The sequence below is a fragment of the Camarhynchus parvulus genome, unplaced genomic scaffold (genome assembly GCF_901933205.1).
Source record: "Camarhynchus parvulus unplaced genomic scaffold, STF_HiC, whole genome shotgun sequence".
Classification (NCBI taxonomy): Eukaryota; Metazoa; Chordata; class Aves; order Passeriformes; family Thraupidae; genus Camarhynchus; species Camarhynchus parvulus.
The window spans coordinates 5447-24896 of record NW_022147836.1 but is presented as its reverse complement, the minus strand read 5'-3'; the positions used below and the strand labels follow the sequence as shown (position 1 = coordinate 24896).

The 19450-nt window shown below is 47.2% G+C and overlaps 1 pseudogene; it reads right to left on the bottom strand.

The window, feature by feature from the left end:
- LOC115915931 overlaps positions 1-17548 on the bottom strand; it is a 43868-nt pseudogene extending 26320 nt beyond the window's left edge.
- Between the last annotated feature and the right edge of the window lie 1902 nt (positions 17549-19450).

Genomic DNA, 19450 nt, shown 5'->3' with positions numbered 1-19450 from the left:
CTGTGCTGTCACAGGATGCCAAACTCACACCCTGCCTAGGCTGCATCCATTTGGAAGCCGCCTTCTCCTTCTCCTTCACTGGAAAATTCAAAAGGACTTTCTATCATAGGAGGTTTCCCTATTTCTGCCAATGCAAAACCAGGCAATGTCCATGAATCTCCTTCAGATCTCAAAGGGTTCAGCTCAGAAACTGCCCCAAGGAAAGCTTTTCTCCTTCAAAAGCAGGAGGAAGGAGTGGGAACATCTCTCATTTCATGCTAAATGCCTTCTTTTTCCCTACTAATTGTGACACTAAAAAGGCTGCAGGGAGATAAAAAGCATGTGCAGGATGGAGAGGAATGTTTCCTTTTCCTGCACTGCATTTCCAGGGCCCCCAGGTACCACTCAACACTTCACACTGGAGGAATTTTGACTGTGCCACCAGAGAACTCTCTCTCTGGGAGAGTCCACTGAGCCCACCAAAGAATTGAAACGAATTTAAAGAAATTTTGAAAAGAATTGGTTTTAACCAAGCTTTCCAAATGTCACCACGGAGTCAAGACTACAATGGTCATTCTAGGACAGACATGCCCTGTACCTACCTGCATCTTCAGAATTCTCTTTGCTTCTGCTGCTGGATCTTGGCCTGGAGAAAATGGAGGACAAAAGAACATGTGAGGAGGTAGAAAGAGAAGGGAGGGAAAGGGTGTACCATGAAAGGAGGCAAAACCTTTTAAACATGGTCACTCTGATGAAGGGGGAAATGCAACACACAAACCCAACAAGATGCAAAGCTGATTCATTGTCCTTAAGTTTGCCATTGCTGGAGTCACACAGAGCTGGCCAAGCTCTGGCTGAAATATTAAATAGCCAAGTCCAGCAGAGGACCCATCTTGAGGTGCTTTGAAGCCCTCTCCTCCTCTTCCCACCACCACCTCTTCTCTTGGGGCATTGCTGTTGGGTTTGACATTGTGCTGGGCAAAATGCTGAATACACAGAGGTTTGCCTAAATACATGGGACAGCTGACTGTGCAAAATAAAATAACCACAGGAGATGGGAAGAGTGAGGTGAACAGCACACTGGAGCAGCAGACACCTTGGCTTACCTCATCTCCCGGGACTCCTGCAAATCCAGCTGGGGAGAGCTTGGCAGAGACCCCGCAGCACTGCCAAGAGGGGGACTTCCTGCCTTGCGTATTGGGGGGATCAAAGGCAGTCCCAGTGACCCCTTCTTCATTTCCCCACCACTGGAATATAGCAAGGAGGTCTGGAAAGAGTAAAACACAGTGCTCAGATCAAGCATACAGCCTTGCCCCCATTCATGCCTCAAGATATTTAGATATGCCCTCAACTGGGACCTGGCAGGAATAAACAAGTCAAACTGATGGAGCAATTTGGCTATGGATGGGGAATGCAAAGGGAATTGGTGAGGGAGACCATGTCCCACATTTGACACCTCTCCCCTCCTGCTCTCTCCTCTGCAAGTGTGGCTAAGTGTGCCTGCATTCCCAGCTGGCATCCACATGTTTGACATCAAGATGTTCTGGGGTGCCACTGCCTCCACTGGCCTTTTGGATGGCATGGCAGTGGCTTTAGATCACTGTTCTCTCCCTGCCCCTAAGGTGTCTCACACCCACTGCTGATCTCCAGCCATGGCCCCACAAAGCCATTCTGCAGGATGCCAAAACCTGCTTTTCTCAAGGCCCTCATTTCTTCTGCTGCTGCCCTTCCCTCCCACACTTCCCCAGCAGCCTTTGAGCCCAGATGCTGCTGAGCTCTCGGCATGCTGGCTGCTCTCCAGCTCCCACACATCCATCATCTCAGGCTCACTGGCATTTAGGAAGTTCAGCAGAGCTCCCTGCCCTGCTGCTCTCTGCAAGCTCTCTGCCTGCCCACGTTGCTCCAGGGCCCCCGGCCATGCCTGGCCAGGAATGGGGCTGGAGGCATGCGGGGAGAATGCACACCCACCCTTAGTATCCCATCATTTCTGGCCCAGCTCAAGAGCCAAATCAGGACCTGTTCAAACTTCACTGAAAGGGGTCAGTTCCTGTCAGGGATACATTGGGCCCTTTCTCTGCAAGGCTGAAATCAAGTACCCAAGCCTTGCATTGCACATTCTCTCTACCAAAGCTGTTGTTCATCTGCCTCCTCCTGCACCCCACAGCAAACCCAAAACAACTGCAGGTCCTGGCCCTGCTGCAAAGGCAATCGTGTGCCTGGGCTCTGGGCTGCTCTCCCCATGGCCACCTCCCATCCCTTCCCTCTGGACAAAGCCATGCCAGAGCACACAGCTGCCCAGGAGCTGATGGAGTCTGGAAATAGCATCAGAGACAACTGTGCAGAGGGCATGGCTGTACAACTCACAAGCTGAGACAACCTCACTTGGCAACGCTTCCTGCAAACACCTTTTTCCATCCAAAACAGACACAGCTGACAGAAAACACCACCAAGACATAGAGGTGTTTCATAGATACCATGTAGGTTACTAAATGGAGAAGGATTGCTTTTCCAGATTGGACAACTTTAGCTGCTCTGACTGCTTGTTGGTGTTTTCTCAGCCATAAGATAGACAAGGAACCACGACAGAGCCCAGAAACCATTCAAAGACCTCTCCTGTTATTGATACATGCTGAGGACATTCAGTCTGCACTTCACACCCATTGCAAAGACAGCCTGAAGCGCAGTGTCCAGCTGAGCTCTTCCTTGGCTCAGCTGCTTCCCTGGGCTCACAGCACAGGAAAAGGTCTCCAAGCTCTGCCTACAGCACATAAACTGAAAATCTACCACACAGGACTTAGCTTGGTGTCCTTACCTTATGTCCTTTTCCCTCTGAACTCTGCTCCTGCTTTTTCCTCTGATATCATTGTAGCCAGTGCCACTTTTTCCCTTTCTCTTCTCTCTCTGCTGCATATTTCGCTTGGCTTGATGGAAGAAGAGCTCTCTTGGATGGGAGGCAAGGGCTTGGAGGGAAGGAGTGAAGAGGGACGTGTCTGAGGAAGACTCTTGGAAACACTGTAGTCAGTCAGGCCTGCAAAGTGGAGACACAAAATGTAACAGAGCCCACAAAGTAAATCTAAAGCACCTGAAGCTCCATATTTCATGGGACAGACTTCCTGGAAACTTCTAAACAGCTGCACAGGGAAACATGCTCCTGCTGGCAGACACTTGAGGCAGGCCAGGGGGAAAACCCTGAGCCACTTCCCCAGAGCTACCACAGGCACAGCCTGGCCTCTGGGCTGCCCTGGGACAGCAGGGAGCCCAGAGCCCTGTGCTCTCCAGCAATGGCTCAGCTGCACATGCACCCTCCTGCTCCTCTCCCTGCCCCACAGCTCAGCAGCCCTACAGCTCCAGGGGCACTGGCAGCAGCACAGCTCCTTGCAGGGGGCACATGCAGGGCACAGCTGTTCCCTGGCAATGTGCACAGCCTCTCTGGGCTGCCACAAGACCCTTCCTCCCAACAGAGAGCAGCTCAGATCCAACCTCACCTCTGTGTGAGGCTGAGCCATGCTCACAAGGCAAGAAGTGAGTTCAGTGAACTCCCACCTTTACCATCAATCCATCTCATGGATGAGGCATCCAAGGGGTTTTTTAACTATTCAGAAGATCGCCCTGTTTTTATTTTTCATGAAACCAGCCTCACTAGAATTCCTCTGAACTGTATGGAGCTGGCAAGCCAAGAGAGAAAGCTTCTACTAGCTTTGCTTATGTGTTGCTCATTGCTCATCTACTACTTTGAAATTCCTTTCCATCTAAACTGTTGGCAACCCACAGTGGTCTCCAGAATTTGACAATTACACCTAGCAAGTAATTGCTTTCCAAAGCTAATTTTCATGGCCTTTGTTTCTGTAACTCCCACTCAGTTCTGGGTTGGGTTTTGTTCATTGCTTTTATTTCTCTTCACAACAGAGGAAGTGCTGGCACATAAGCAATGGCACCTCATGTTCCAAGAAGCTTTGCAATCCACATTACATATCCTCCAGTATTCAAGGAGACTGCAGGGAAAAAAACGGCCATCCAATTGAAATTGCCACTTTTGCTCTGCTTCATTGTTCCATGGCCTTTTTCCCCTGCTTTCTTTCATGCAGAGACCAAACAACCAACATAAAACCATAAACTGTCATAAAACACGACCTGTCTCAAAACATTTCTGATCTTGCCTAATACTGACAATTCAAAATTTTCTTAAGGGAAATAACAGAGGGCAGGTCATTCTGATGTGATCTCCAACAGAGCTGTTAACACTCAGAGAATTAATTCTTTACATGGTTTCACAAAGGATAAAATCATGTGGCATCCAAGCTGTTAGAGAGGAACACCCATCTTAAAACTGGATTTCTTTCCCTCTGTAAAATGTCCCGATCAGTACTAAAAAAGAGACAGGAAAGGATTAATGAGATAGGTCATTCCTGCTCCAGAATTAATCCAGCAAAACTGGCAGCTCCTTTAATGAGCAATATTACTCTCCAGCTGCATTCAGCATTCCAGTTGCATACCAGGAATGAAAGAGTCATTCCAAAGGGGCCATATCCAGAATTTGGCAGAACTAACCCTAAGCCAAGGAACCAGGAGATCTGATCCCTTTTTCTGCATCACCAGAATTATTTCTCCAAGTCTCATCTCTCCTATCATTACACACCCAGAGATGCCAAAGGAACAACAACAGTGTCAATGAGGCTTTCAACTTGAAAGCATTGCCTGACCCAGATGCACCAGAAACTGCATTTGGTCTGGCACAATTCCACTTGTCAGGGATCAGGCAAGGCAGGGACAGGCACAAGGCACAAGGCATCTCCTGCCCCAGCCTCAGCCTGCAACACTGACACAGGCACAGACAGCCGGGGAAGAGATTTGTCACTGTGAACCTGCCATAGGTGGCTTTGGGACTGTGCTCTCAGAGGATGACAAACTCACACCCTGCCTAGGCTGCATCCATTTGGAAGTCTCCTTCTCCTTCATTGGAAAAGTCAAAAGGACTTTCTATCATAGGAGGTTTCCCTATTCCTCCCAGTGCAAAACCAGGCAATGTCCATGAATCGCCTTCAAATCTCAAAGGGTTCAGCTCAGAAACAGCCCCAAGGAAAGCTTTTCTCCTTCAAGGGCAGGAGGAAGGAGTGGGAACATTTCTCATTTCATGCTAAATGCCTTCCTTTTCTCTTCTCATTTTGACACTAGAAAGGCTGCAGGGAGATAAAAGGCATGTGCAGGATGGAGAGCAATGTTTCCCTTTCCTGCACAGCATTTCCAGGACCCCAAGGTACCACTCCAGCTCCTGCCACTCAACACTTCACACTGGAGGAATTTTCACTGCACCACCAGAGAACACTCCCAGGGACTGGGCTCTGGGAGAGTCCACTGAGCCCATCAAGGAATTGAAATGAATTTAAAGAAATTTTTAAAAGAATGGGTTGTAAACCAAGCTTTCCAAATGTCACCTCAGAGTCAAGACTCCAATGGTCATTTTAGGACAGACATGCCCTGTACCTACCTGCATGTTCCAAGGACTTCTCTTGGCTTCTGCTGCTGGATCTTGGCCTGGAGAAAATGGAGGACAAAAGAACATATGAGGAGGTAGAAAGAGAAGGGAGGGAATGGGTGTACCATGAAAGGAGGCAAACCTACTTAGCATGGTCACTTCTATGAAGGAGGGAAATGCAACACATAAACCCAAAAGGATGCAAAGATGATTAATTGTCCTTAAGCTTTCAGTTGCTGGAGTCACACAGAGCTGGCCAAGCTCTGGCTGTAAATAATAGCCAAGTCCAGCAGGGGACCCATCCTGAGGTGCTTTGAAGCCCTGCCTCCTCTTCCCCACCACCACCTCTGCTCTTGGGGCATTGCTGTTGGCTTTGACATTGTGCTGGATCATCATAGATGGGCAAAATGCTGAATACACAGAGGTTTGCCTAAATACATGGGACAGCTGACTGTGCAAAATCACCACAGGAGATGGGAAGAGTGAGGTGAACAGCACACTGGAGCAGCAGACACCTTGGCTTACCTCATCTCCTGGGACTCCTGCAAATCCAGCTGGGGAGATCTGCGCAGAGACCCCGCAGCACTGCCAACACGGAGACTGCCTGCCTTGCGCATAACGGGGATCAAAGATTTTCCAAATGCCCCCTTCTTCATTTCCCCACCACTGGATATATGGCAAGGAGGTCTGGAAAGAATAAAACACAGTGCTCAGATCAAGCAAACAGCCTTGCCCCCATTCATGCCTCAAGATATTTAGATATGCCCTCAACTGGGACCTGGCAGGAATAAACAAGTCAAACTGATGGAGCAGATTGGCAAAGGATGGGGAATGCAAAGGGAACTGGTGAGGGAGAGACCATGTCCCACATTTGACACCTCTCCCCCTCTGCTCACTCCTCTGCAAGTGTGGCTACATTCCCAGCTGGCATCCACATGTTTGACATCAAGATGTTCTGGGGTGCCACTGCCTCCACTGGCCTTTTGGATGGCATGGCAGTGGCTTTAGATCACTGTTCTCTCCCTGCCCCTAAGGTGTCTCACAGCCACTGCTGATCTCCAGCCATGGCCCCACAAAGCCATTCTGCAGGATGCCAAAACCTGCTTTTCTCAAGGCCCTCATTTCTTCTGCTGCTGCCCTTCCCTCCCACACTTCCCCAGCAGCCTTTGAGCCCAGATGCTGCTGAGCTCTCGGCATGCTGGCTGCTCTCCAGCTCCCACACATCCATCATCTCAGGCTCACTGGCATTTAGGAAGTTCAGCAGAGCTCCCTGCCCTGCTGCTCTCTGCAAGCTCTCTGCCTGCCCACGTTGCTCCAGGGCCCCCATGCCATGGCCAGGAATGGGGCTGGAGGCACTGGGGGTAGATGCACACCCACCCTTAGTATCCCATCATTTCTGGCCCAGCTCAAGAGCCAAATCAGGACCTGTTCAAACTTCACTGAAAGGGTCAGTTCCTGTCAGGTGGAAGGTCTACAATTGCTAACAGGGCAAAAAAGAAAATTTACCTATGACTTGAGGCTGGTCCTCTGTGAAACCATACGAAAAACCCTCAGAGCTGTGACCTGTTGTTCTTCAAACCACAAAGACCTCTCAGCCACCAGGCAGGCCTTATTGCTGTTCCTATGGCACCGTAATACCATCCTCAGGGTTGGACCCAATCAGCAAGCAGAGGAAGAATGGGAAGATTTATCTGTAGTGAGACCAAACATTGATGGCAAAGAAAGCAACAGGATTTGCATCTCATGACCATGTCCAAATTGTGGTCAGCTGAATGGCCACAGTCCCTGTCCTGGTTGACAGTATAAGTCATTTGGCCACTGTCAAAAACCAGGGAAAAGTAGCATAAACTAATGAGACAATGTTGTGATGCCATGGGTGACCTTGAAGGATCATCTGTAGCTGTCACCGCCACCTACTCTGACACAGAGCCAGCACCGACCAACATGGACCAGTTTTCCCTGAAATCTGGGGAATCTTTTTCCATTTGGCTCAGCAGCCCTACAGCTCCCTTCTATCCTCACCTTTTCCTTCCTTGGCCTTTCCTTTTCTAGTAACATCCATCTTCAAACCCGTGCTTCTGCCTGGCAGAAGTGTCTGGGTTTGAATCTGGGATCACTCTCGGAGTTGACAGCGACGGGAGCTTGGTACCCAGCCTTAGAACAAGGCCGGGTGACTCCAATCGCCAGCGCTCGGCACAGAGAGGCAGAGCCAGACGCGTCTGCTGCCGCTGGGGCCGTGTCCAGCACAACCTGCACCAGCCCAGCCTGGGGCTGCCCCTTTGTGACACGCTCCCCATGCTTCTCTCGTTTCCATGGCTGCAAAACCCCACCCCAACTCCATCCCCTTCCATTCCCTTCCCAAGCCCAGCCAGCCCTAAGCCCAGCCTGGCCAGGCCTGAGGCTTTCACACTGTCTAGGATGTAGACCCTCTCCAAAGCTACTTTTCAAGGCCTTTATTTCTGTAATTCCCACTCAGTTCTGGGTTGCAGCTTGTTGGTGTGGGATTTTGTTTATTTCTCTTCACATCAAACAAAGTGGTGGGACACACACAATGGCACCAGGCAGTGGAAGTAAAAGCAGCTTTGCACTCCCCAGTAGATGACCCCAAAATTCAGTTGGCCGAGAGCTGTAGGGAACAAATTGACCATCAAAATGTTCCTCTTTTGCTCTGCTTCATTGTTCCAGGGGTTTGTTTCCTGCTTTCTTTATTACAGAGACAGCCAAACCCTACGTAAACATGACCTGCCTCAAGACAGTTCTGATCCTAGCAGTTCCTGATAATTCTAAATTTTCTTAATGGAAATAGTACAAGGCAGGTCATTCTAAAATACACCCCAACAGAGCAGATAAAAAACTTTTTTTTTTTGTGGAAGGAAGGGGGGGAGGAGGGGGGGGGGGGGTGGGTTTTTTTTTTTTTAAATTTTTTTTTTTTTTTTTTTTTTTTTTTTTTAAGAAGTTTTGCACTCTGCATCAGATGCCCCCAGTGTTCAGTGGGCCGATATGATCAGTGTATCTGTAAGGGTGTAAACTTTCTTCTATATCAAAACTTGCTTCCGTATCTATACCTTCATTCAACTCTACATTTTAAAATTGTTCTGCTAAGCATACATATCTCTGAAACTTTCTTGTCAAACTTTCATCCTTCCCAACAGTTTCCAACTCCTCCTGCTTGTTACCAGTATATACAGCTATAGGTAGAATATACAGGCAGAAGTACTATTCCAACAGGAAAAAAACTTCCCACTTTTCCTCACCCATCTGCTCTCCATAGCAGTGAACCCATAGGACATTGTAATGCCTGTACAGTGTCACAGACGTCTTTTTACAAAAATCCTTTCCTTAGGATTTTTTCCTCCTGAGAAGCTGAGAGGCCTCAGGAACAAATGTAAACAGTGATTATCTGCTGCTGTGGAATGCAATAGGTGCATCGTAGCAGTCCCTATGGACATAAGCAAGGCTCCTTGGAGGATTTGAATGAGACAGCATTTTTACTTCCTGACCTCCTGACCCCCACCCTAGAGCATATCCCTGTAACCCTATAGGTTAGGACTTTAACCCTTTGCCATTGGTTCAAACTCAATCCTTCTAAATCCTATAAAAGGGGCACACTTTAGCCCACTCGTCAGAACGAGCACTGACCGGGACCCCTTTGCATCAATAAAGACATCTCGTGGAACCTCTGGTCGCGTCTTCTCCTCTGTCTCATCCTCTCTGCCTCTCGCCCTGGGCTAACCCTGCCTAGCAAGCAAGCTGAACTCCTGAGCTGAATCTCACTAGAGCTGACAATCACCTATGCTTGCTGGCAGACAGCCCTGCAGCCACGCCTGTGCTACGCTGGGACCCCGGGGCACTCTGTTCTCAAGGGAACAGGGCTCCTGAGGTTAGCTAAGGTCACACGGAGGCTTTATTAATAGTGCATCTGTGGTTGGCCCATCTTGGATGTTTATGATTAATGGCCAATCACAGCCCAGCTAGCTTGGCTCTCTGTCTGAGCCACAAACCTTTGTTATTCATTCTTTTCTATTCTTAGCCTAGCCTTCTGATGAAAACTTTTTCTTCTATTCTTTTAGTATCGTTTTAATGTAATATATATCATAAAATAATAAATCAAGCCTTCTGAAATATGGAGTCAACATTCTCGTCTCTTCCCTCATTCGAAAAACCCCTGTGAACACCGTCACACATACAGCAGCTTCTGTTTCCTACAATGACAGGCCCCTTTGAATCCTGATGCATTCCCAGGCTGGTGAGAGGAACACTCCATCCTGGACTGATTCTGGTGAGGACAGTTAATTCTCTTCAGAGCAGCTCACATGCTGCTATGCTTTGCATTTTGGAGCAAAACACTGTCAGTAACACAGCACTGTTTTAGCTGCTGCTGAGCAGAACTTACACAGCACCAAGACCTTCTGTGTCTCATGCTGCCACCAGCAGGTAGGCTGAGGGTGCCCAAGAAGCTGGGATGCCACACAGCCAGGACAGCTGATCCAGCTGGCCCAAGGGGTGTTCCACACCTACAATGCTGTGCTCAGCAATAACAGCTGGTGGAAAGGCGGCAATGGGAGGATGCTCAGAGCTGCAGCATTTAGTACAGTAAGGCCTGATGAAGCCCTGCCTTCCTGGAGATGGCTCAACTCCTGCCTGCCCCAGGAAGTAACCAATTAATGAATTTCTTGTTTCACTTGTATGGACATCTCTGCTTTAACTGTTAAACTGCCTTTATTCAGCTCACCTGTTTTCTCACTTTGTCCCTTCTGATTCTCTCCTCATTCCCTCAGTGGGGGAGAGAGCAAACAGTTGTGGGCAGCTGTCTAAAACAGATAACCCACACCTCCATCTCCCCACCATCTCTCTTGTCCTCTCTCCTTTTTCCCTATTACCTGTGTTTTCAGTGTCAAAACTTGGTCTGCTAGCTCCTCCTTTTCCTCTTTCAGCAGCTTATGGATCTGGTTGGACTTGATACGTTCTGACATCAGCTTGAAGTTGGCATCATCCTTCTCCCGCAGCTGCTGCATCAGGCGGATGTTCTGCTCTTGCATGTCTTCAAAGGCTTGGCCCGTGACATCCATTTCTGACAGCAGGGCCTCTTCCTCCTGCAAAAGAATCACAGGCTCTGGCCAAACTGTGCCCTGGACCCCCTAGAGTGAGCCTGAACATTTTATTCAGAGACATCAAACCTAGCGAACATGGAGGAAGATTCTTGGCATCAGGGAATACCATAATCCCAATAATCAGAAAAATGTATTCCCTACAAGTCTGCACCACAGCAGATACTCTGAATTTGAAGGTGCAGAGAAAAGATGGTCACCTGTCACTTGTCTGGCTGAATCAGGTTTGACACAGTTGTTGCCAGAGCTGGGCAGAAACCAACACCCAATTCCCAGCAGCTGAACAGCTGTCAGATACACCAGGGCAAAAATTCTACATGTGCACAGCTTTACAGCTTCCAACTAACAGGCTGCCAAGCTCCTTAAACTCACTTTGGCCACTTCAGCATTGACAAGGTAGAGCAGTTCTGTTCTACAATAACAAAAATCCAAATTCTAAGAAAGTACATGTCAATTCATTGGCTTGCCTCTATCCTGCTGAGGTGGTCCTGCTCTCTCATTGGATTGAGTCTTTTTTAGCAGAAGATATGTACCACTTCCATGCAAACATATTCACTAGATGAACTGAGGAGGTAATAACTCTTAAAAAGAAATTGTCATCTCTTCCCCTAATGGTTGATAAAGCCAATTCTCCTCAATGTGCTTCACCAAGGCCACATGTTTAACTGTTTATTTAATATTTAATTGTTATTAAATGTTTCCCACCACGGCCTGCCTGTGATATCCCAGCGCTGAGGGTGGAGGGGGTTATTTTGCTGGTGGCTCTTTTGCTTGCTCAGTTTTCTTCCTTTTTGGTAAACTAGCACCAAACTCCCATCTCTGGCCCATACAGATAAAATTCCTTCTCTCTTCCTGGACGTAATCTGAATGCAGCTCTTCCAGTTGCCCCAGCCAAAAGAGGAATTTTTCATCAGGAATTTCTCACCTGCTTAGCCATGTGAAGTTTCTTCTGTAAATATTCAATCTGTTCTTCCACTGCTCGGATCTTGCGGAGGGCATCCTCATCAGCCATCTTCTTATTCTCCTTTTTTTCCTTGTCTTCCAATTCTTTCACCCTCTGCCTCAGTTCTTCAGGCTACAAGAACCAACCAGAAACAACACGAAGCACAAGGATATGCACAGAGCATTGTTCAGAGCCTGTTTTCTCCAAAATTCTCTGAAACACTCAGGACTGCCTTCAAAGCATGGCAATAGAGCCCCAGGTTGTTTTCACAGAGTATTATAGGCAGATGTACCATTGAGATGGGTTGTAGGCCCAAGATCTTGACTTCCACAACTTTGAAAATTTCACAGCATCTTTTATCAGAGTAGGAACATCAGTCTCCTGCAATTGTACATGTATGGATATGTGATCAGAGAGCATCTGCTCCTTTAAGGTCATCTGGTCAAGGATCTTCTTCCATACAAGGAGGAGATAACAGGAAAAGGGGGTAAAATAAAACAGAGATGCAAACTTGGCAGACAAATGGTAAGGGAGGCAGTGATGAGAATGAAACCTGGTCAGTCACACTAACTGTTGAGAGCACATGGGAGCGTGAAAATGTTTACTCCATCAAGGTTATCTGAGTGTGGGAGAAGGAGAAACCCCAAAATAAAATATACAGAGACACAAACCTGACAAAACAAACACAGAGACAAAGAGAGGAAGCAAACCTCTCCAGTCACAACAGCTTCCAAGAAACTACAGGAACCACCTCCGGGAAGATCAGCTGGGACTTTGTAACTGATGACACTGTAAAGCAGGAATGGCTCCTGAACTGGGACAGCTGTGGCAATCAAGAGCTGCTCAAATCAAGAAGTAATGTGCAGGGGAATGGAGACCAAGGATGAACAAATTGGGGTTAGACAGATGTTGAAGATTGCATGTAAGATGTTTTCCATTACCATCTGTATGGCTGATTACCTTGTCAAGTGAGCAGTTTGCCTTATCTCTCTCTTTGAATGACCACATTCACACCTTCCTCGGGAGGGGACCTCCGCTGATAACAGACTATTGAATATTGGTGCATGACTGATAAGAACTATAACATCCCATTGCGAGATGCTCCGCCCAGAGGGAGGAGCCAAGCACTGCTACCCGATATACTCTGAGATTCTGAAATTGCAGTTCAGTTTTTCTCCACGAGATTCCCCAGAGGAACAGCAGCTGCCTTTTCCTCCTGGATCTTCAGAGGAAGACTACATCCTTCTCTACAGAACCCCCTTGCTCCAACAGAACCACCCCTGATACTTCAGAGGACTGCAGCCACATTTTCAATCGGACTGCCACCAACACCCTGACCGACAGGGTGTCAGGTTGGGTTCTGACTCTGTCAGTGTTGTTCCAGTGGACTGTATTGTTTATTTTATTCTTTTTATTTCTTCCCTATTAAAGAACTGTTATTGCCTGCTCCCATATCTTTGCCTGAGAGCCCCTTAATTTAAAATTATAGCAATTCGGGAGGGGTGGGGAGGGTTTACATTCTCAATTTCAGGGGAGGCTCCTGCCTTCCTTAGCAGACTCCTGTCTTTCCAAACCAAGACAACAGAGAAGGGTATAAAAGGAGCCAGTCCCATGGGAAACATGGGCAATCAGTACACAGTTGTCTGGCTCAGCCTTGCCCACAATCATCACAGCCTGTCCTGTCCTAGCTTCTTGTATCTTTTCATTACACAGCCTGTCCTGTCCTAGCTTGTATCTTTTCCTAAGTATTGCCATGTAATCTAACTCTTTACCCCATGTGTGTGTGCTGCATAGAGGAAGTGCTGCCTATAGGTGAGACCTGCTTGTGAACAAGGCAAGAGGGGCTTGGAACCACAGGGGTCCCAAAGAGAGGGACATGCTGGAACCAAAGGGATCTGCAAATGGGTCTGTGCTTATGAGCCTAGAGACTGGTGTGGGTGTGTGTGCCTGCACTAGCAACTAGTCCCTGTTTATCTCCAGACCATTCCAATCTCTAAGTGACAAAGCTGAGAAGACAAACAGTCCTCAGTTCTGAGGAGAGAAACAACACAGTTTTGCTGCAGAGTATCTGAAAAGAAGTTTAAGTAACACATTAAAAAGAAAAAGGAAGAGAAATTAGGAATACCTCAGCTTTTTGCCTTCTCAGCTGCCATCAGCTGCACTTTGTCTCTCTGCTCTTTGGGGCCAAAGCAGTATATATCTAGCAAGAGTTTCATCTCCTTCTGACTCTCCTGAGCCTTCCTGGAGAAAGGGAGACAGACCACACTGAGAACACAGCAGCAAACCACACTGTTACACAGCCAGCACCACAGCCTGGCAATATTCTCTCATCTCCCACATGGATATTGTTAGGAAAAATTAATCCACAAACACCAGAGGTTTGTGTCCAAAAAGGAGACAGAGGAGTCCTTTTACCTTATTTGAATAAAGGGAGAGGCCACGGGGCATTCCCCTGGGGTCTCTCCAGGTTTTGGAGGATGCAGCCTCCCTTTTTATCCCAATTTCCCAGCTCTATTTCCTTTCTCTCTTTCCCCATTGGCTGAGGTACTTGAGAGGCATAGACTTCCTGATACACCTGATACCTAAGATTCCTCTCTAATGTATAACCCTCCCTTTTCACTTTAAATTCTTACGGAATTTAGGGGTTTTTCTTCCCCATTGTTTCTTTCATCTTTCAATGTCTGATTTCATTTATCAGCAAACATGAAGTTTATTTGTAAAGGCAAATATCTTTTTCCATTATCAATCAGTGGAATCCTTCCTATTTTCTTTTTTATCTCCCAGTGCTAGTTTTATCCACCAGCAGACCCACAGCTTGTTTGTAAAGACAAATCCACTACTCCTTTCAATATGGAGTCATCCTTGGGTCATCTTATCCTGGTAACATAAAACAGCAGCTGAATACAGGCTGGAAAAGAAACATGTTCAGGTACATGGGCTGAAATGCAAGAAGTGGGCTGGAGATGAAAGAGGTACCCTAATAATAAGCTACAAACAATCCACCTCTGCTTTGGGAACCATATAGGAGTGGGAACACTGCTGTGTCCTCTATTAATAACCTGCTGCTGTCAACTTCTATGCTATTGTTATGACAGCAGCAAATCAACATTACTTGACCCACACCATGAAGTCTCGCCTTTGGTAATTCATGCTTCAGGCTACTGCACTGACCACATCACAATCAGATACAGAGGGTGTCAAGAAACTTTCTTGGTTCCAAACTCCAGTGATGCTGATCCTGTAAAAGCAAGAGCATGTGAACACCCCAGGCTTGGGCACTGCTCCCACAGGAAAGGGAGAAACAGCAACTCTTACTTGAGCTCAGTCTTCAGCTGCTTGATCACTTCAGCCTCCTTCTTTCTTCCATCTTCATGCTTCCCTTTCTCCTTCTCTTTGGACTCTCTCTCCTTCTCAGATTCCTTCTGCTTCTGCTTTTCCCGCTCTCACTCCTTTTCCTTCTCTTTCTCTTTTTTTCTCGTTCTCTCTATTTCTTCTTCTCCCTTTCCTTCTCTTGTTCCCTCTCCCTTTCCTGTCTCTCCCGCTCCCGTTCCTCTTCATCTTGCCTGGCCCTCATCTCATTAACATCTTCAGAAGCAGCCCTGGGAACCGTCACTTGGGCAGAAGGATCATCAGGCTCCTGCTTGATCTCTGCAGGTTCCTCCTTTGTGTCTTCAGTGCTGGACTGGGACTGGAGGAGAGCACTGCCACTGCGAGAGCGGATCTGGTGTGGAACAGCAAGAGAGATGACCAAGAAAACAAATGTTTAAAGTTCTTAGCCAGGAGCGTTCTTTATCCCCCTTCTCCCTTATCTTCCCAGATCTATGTTTCCACACTCCCTTTTCACAGAGCACTACACAGCTACAAGGGAAGAGCATTCATTTGGTCAAAGGAAGCAGCAGACTGCAGAGCTCCACAGAAAATTTCACTGCATCCTGCACAGCGTATCAGAAAGGTTGGTATTTCTGGCAAGAGTGACAGCATTCCCCCTTCTCCTAAGCCTTTCCCCTCTTTTCTGGCATTTCCTGCTATTACCTTGCTCAGGTCAGCCTGGGCCTCTCTCAGTTTGCGCTTGTATCTCAGCACCTCTCCCTTCAGCTGGTGGTTGTGATTCTGGAGGCTGCTGATGAGGTGATGCATCTCCCGATTAATGGGGCCTGCAAAAACAGAAACACCTCTGCCACAAACCACACTTCTGCCAACCTTCTTGAGGACTTTCATGGAGATGGAGAACAAGCTAAGTGACAATGACAAAGAACAAAATAAGACTGTTATCATTCTGCCACATAACAGAGCAACACTTTTGTCTGAAAAGAAATCATGCCAGTTTTACACCCAACCATGGCCTCCCAATAAAACAGGTGAAGAGCTTTGGTTTTTGAGATGAAGAGACCTGCCAGAACAAGTATGTAACAGTAACAAGAATCAACCCAGATGTTCTAGTGCACTGTAGCCCTTAAAGGGCAGTGTGGGAGAGGTGATGGTCATTTTTAGGCACAGCACAACATCATACCTTCTTGCTCATTGATGGCCTTGGACTTGCCATAAACAATAATCACCTCATCAAAAAAGATGGGACACATAGAAAAGTGAGAGAATAGAGAAGTGCACGTGCAAGTAGGCATTATGGTAGCCTTCTACCAGTAAGACATAATGACTGAAAGGAAATGTAAAAAAAGAAGTACAGAATGTGAATCCTCCTTATAAAGATAGTTAGCAAATGATTGTGACTAGCAGCAGAGAAACAGACAAATATATACCTGCATTCAGCTTGAAAGTAATTAGGAGGGGGAAAAATGTTGTAAGCTGAAGGCCACTTATCTCTAAACAAACTCACGCGGATAAACAGAATTCAGAGGTGCCTCAAGACAGTTTCCAGCATCAGATCTCTGGATTTAAGTTATGGGGACAGACATTTCCTATAACTGGCACTGACCACTAAGATGAAATTTGGATTATTCTCCCCACCATATACTTACTTACCACAGTGTCACAGCTTATTGTGTTACCACCTTTAAAACATCACAAACTCACAGGCTGTTTCCTACCTATCCATCCTCCACAGTGGGAAAGACAGAAATTCTTTTACTCTTTCAAGAGCCTCTCTCCCCCACACAAGTTCCCTGATTGTTTCTGTTCTCTGGTTTCCACTTGCACAGGGTGTGGGGAAGGTGGAGGAGGGATCACTAGAGGTCAAAACAGTTTTAAGCAGACGTGGTTAAAATGGACTCAAAGATCAGAACGGGACACAGGCAGGAAACCATTACAATTTCCAACGGTGGCCACGCGGTGTCACCAACGCACTGAGCTGCAAGTGGAGCCACAGACCCGCTCAATTGTACTCGGAGCAAAGTGTAACACAGCTAAAGAGCAGGCTCTAGAACAGGCGCTGCAATGAGGTTTTCTGCAGACACAGCACTGCAAAGCTGAGGGCAGCCCATCCCACAGAACGCCTTCACCCTCACACAGCTACAGATGTCTCACCTTGAGCTTTTCATTCTGTCTTGTTACTTCCTCGAGATCATTTGTGGCACAGGACCTAAAAATTATCTAAAATAAGTATGTAAATTCTGTTCAAATTGTGGGCCTCGTTCTCCTTGAATGTATTCTTCCCCTTGCCCACAGCCAAGCTCCTGATCTCACCTTGCGGGCATTAATGGTGATTGTTCCCCCATAGAGGCTGCTCCCAGCTCCATACACCTTGTAGCCTCTGGAATTTACCTGCAAAAATGCAAGAGATTTCTTCAAGACCCAGTGAAATACTGACAAGAGTGACACAGCAGGTCCAAGACTGAAGAAGGAATGTGCAGGTTCTCAGCTCTCCCAGCAAAGTCCCAGAGAGGATGTCACACATCCATCCAACACCCCCCCCACTTCCCAGGTCTCCTGGCCAGCGCTTACTCGCTCCAGGACGTCGGCCAGGTGGCGGTTGAGCCTCTGCTCTCTCTTGCGGATCTTGTCAATGTCCCACTGAAGGTCATCAATCATGGTCTCCAGGACAGACACCCGGGATTCTGCTGTCTCCACCCTCTCTTGCAGCTTGGAGAACTGCAATCAAAGGAGGGCTTCAGCCAGCACATTGCACAGAGCCAACTTTTCCTGATGCTGCTCAGAAGTAATTTCTCTTATTCATCATGTGCTTTTCATCTTTTGCTGTGGTGACAGACTTTTCCATGAACTGTCCTGAATTTAACACTGGCCAAATCCCAAGACGGCAACAAAAATAAGACAAAACTGAAAATTGAGAAAGAGCAGGAAGCTGGTAATATCTGGCAGAATACAGACGCAGCCATCTCAGCTAATTCAAAGGTTTTTTGGATTTTAATCTTTTCAATCCCTATGTCCATCTACTCAACAGAGCACCTAAGTGCTCAGAGGTCTAAGGCTAAGCAAGACCAGCACAAACACAATTTTTAAATGAACTGAAATCTCTCAAACATATGTTCCTACTAATGTGAATCCTTTAACAACTGGGAACATCTTGAAACTGGTATCATTACACTGTCAAATGACACAGAGAAAACCAAAGATTTCAGAATGACAGGTGCCATTTTCCTTCTTTCAGCAGCAGCATTTAGCGGCTGGAATTCCAAACTCAAGTTAGTTTGGTAGCAGAATGTTTCCATATTCCAAGTATGCTCGTGGGTTCTACATACACTTGGAAAGCTGGGAGGAGTGAGGTTTGTTAACTTGCAGGGAAAAACGTTCCCTCCTGAGAGCTCAATTACTCACTCGTTGGAGGTAGTGAATTTGCCTGAAGAGGTAGAAATAAGAGCAGTTAAGGGACATCAGGCAGGGTGTTCAGAAGAGACAACAGGTAATCAACTGCTCAGTGGAGATGTTCAGAAAGCAGTGCTTCTGCCAGAGGTCTCTGGGATCCCCCGTTTGCCCCCTGTGACTGAGCTGCTGCCTGAGGGGGAAGGGGGAAGTGATGGTGCTGGTGCTGTCCTTTCCATCAGAGGAGCTGGAGATAATTAAAGGTAGTGGGGCACAAGAAAGAGGGGAGAACTTATTAATAAAGGACAGTAAACAGTGGATGCCAGGAGCTTTGACCCTGCAGGTGTTGGGACAGCCTTGTAATATACGGTATGGATAATTCATGCTATTAATGTATGGTATAAAATATTGTAAAATCCAAACCATGTCTTTTGACCACCCTGGCCGGGAGCAGCTGTCTTATTTAGATTCAACTAGTTCCTGGACACAAGTTAAGATAACAATCGACACCTTAACATAAGAATAGAAGCTTCTACGACGATGATCACCGGTTTCCCGAGTTGTCTGGAGCCACCCAAGAGCGATTATCGCCTCGCAGATTGCATCTATCAAGATAGTCAGTGGCGCCAATCTGATACATCTGAATACACGGCTCCTCTGACGCAGATGGCACATCTGGACTCGGCCTTTGTCCAGCTCTGCACACGGAAAGCAACAGCGATGCATGTGAAGAGACACAAAGGAAATTTGGTCATCTTTGCCTTGGGCAGAATAAACTGTATAAAACCTCGCTGCACGAAGCAGCGAGTGGGAACAGGGGGACTCTGACACTCGGGAGGTCAGATCCGTGTTCACCCGGCGCCGATCCCGGGCTTGAGGCTGTCTCTTTGGCTGTGGTGGTTTCGAAGACCGAACTTCAGTCTCACAGACAAATTAATAAATCTTTGCTAAATTTTTTGATAATTTTGGCTCACGATTTGATCATTTATAACAGCCTCATGGGGTGAGTCACTGGGACTTTCAAGGATTGGCAGAGACGTTCTTCAAGATGTACTGCCTTGGGTCTTTTTGTTTTAGCAAAACGAGCTGTTGAGGGGTGCCTGGCTAAAGTTAATAGCCAGACTACAAAGGAAATTGCAAGGTAGGGAAATTACCTTGGGCTCTATGTCCTTTCCAGGGATGTTGGGTGTATTTTACTGAGATGCCCTGGGCAAGAGGGCTTAGATATCCTCT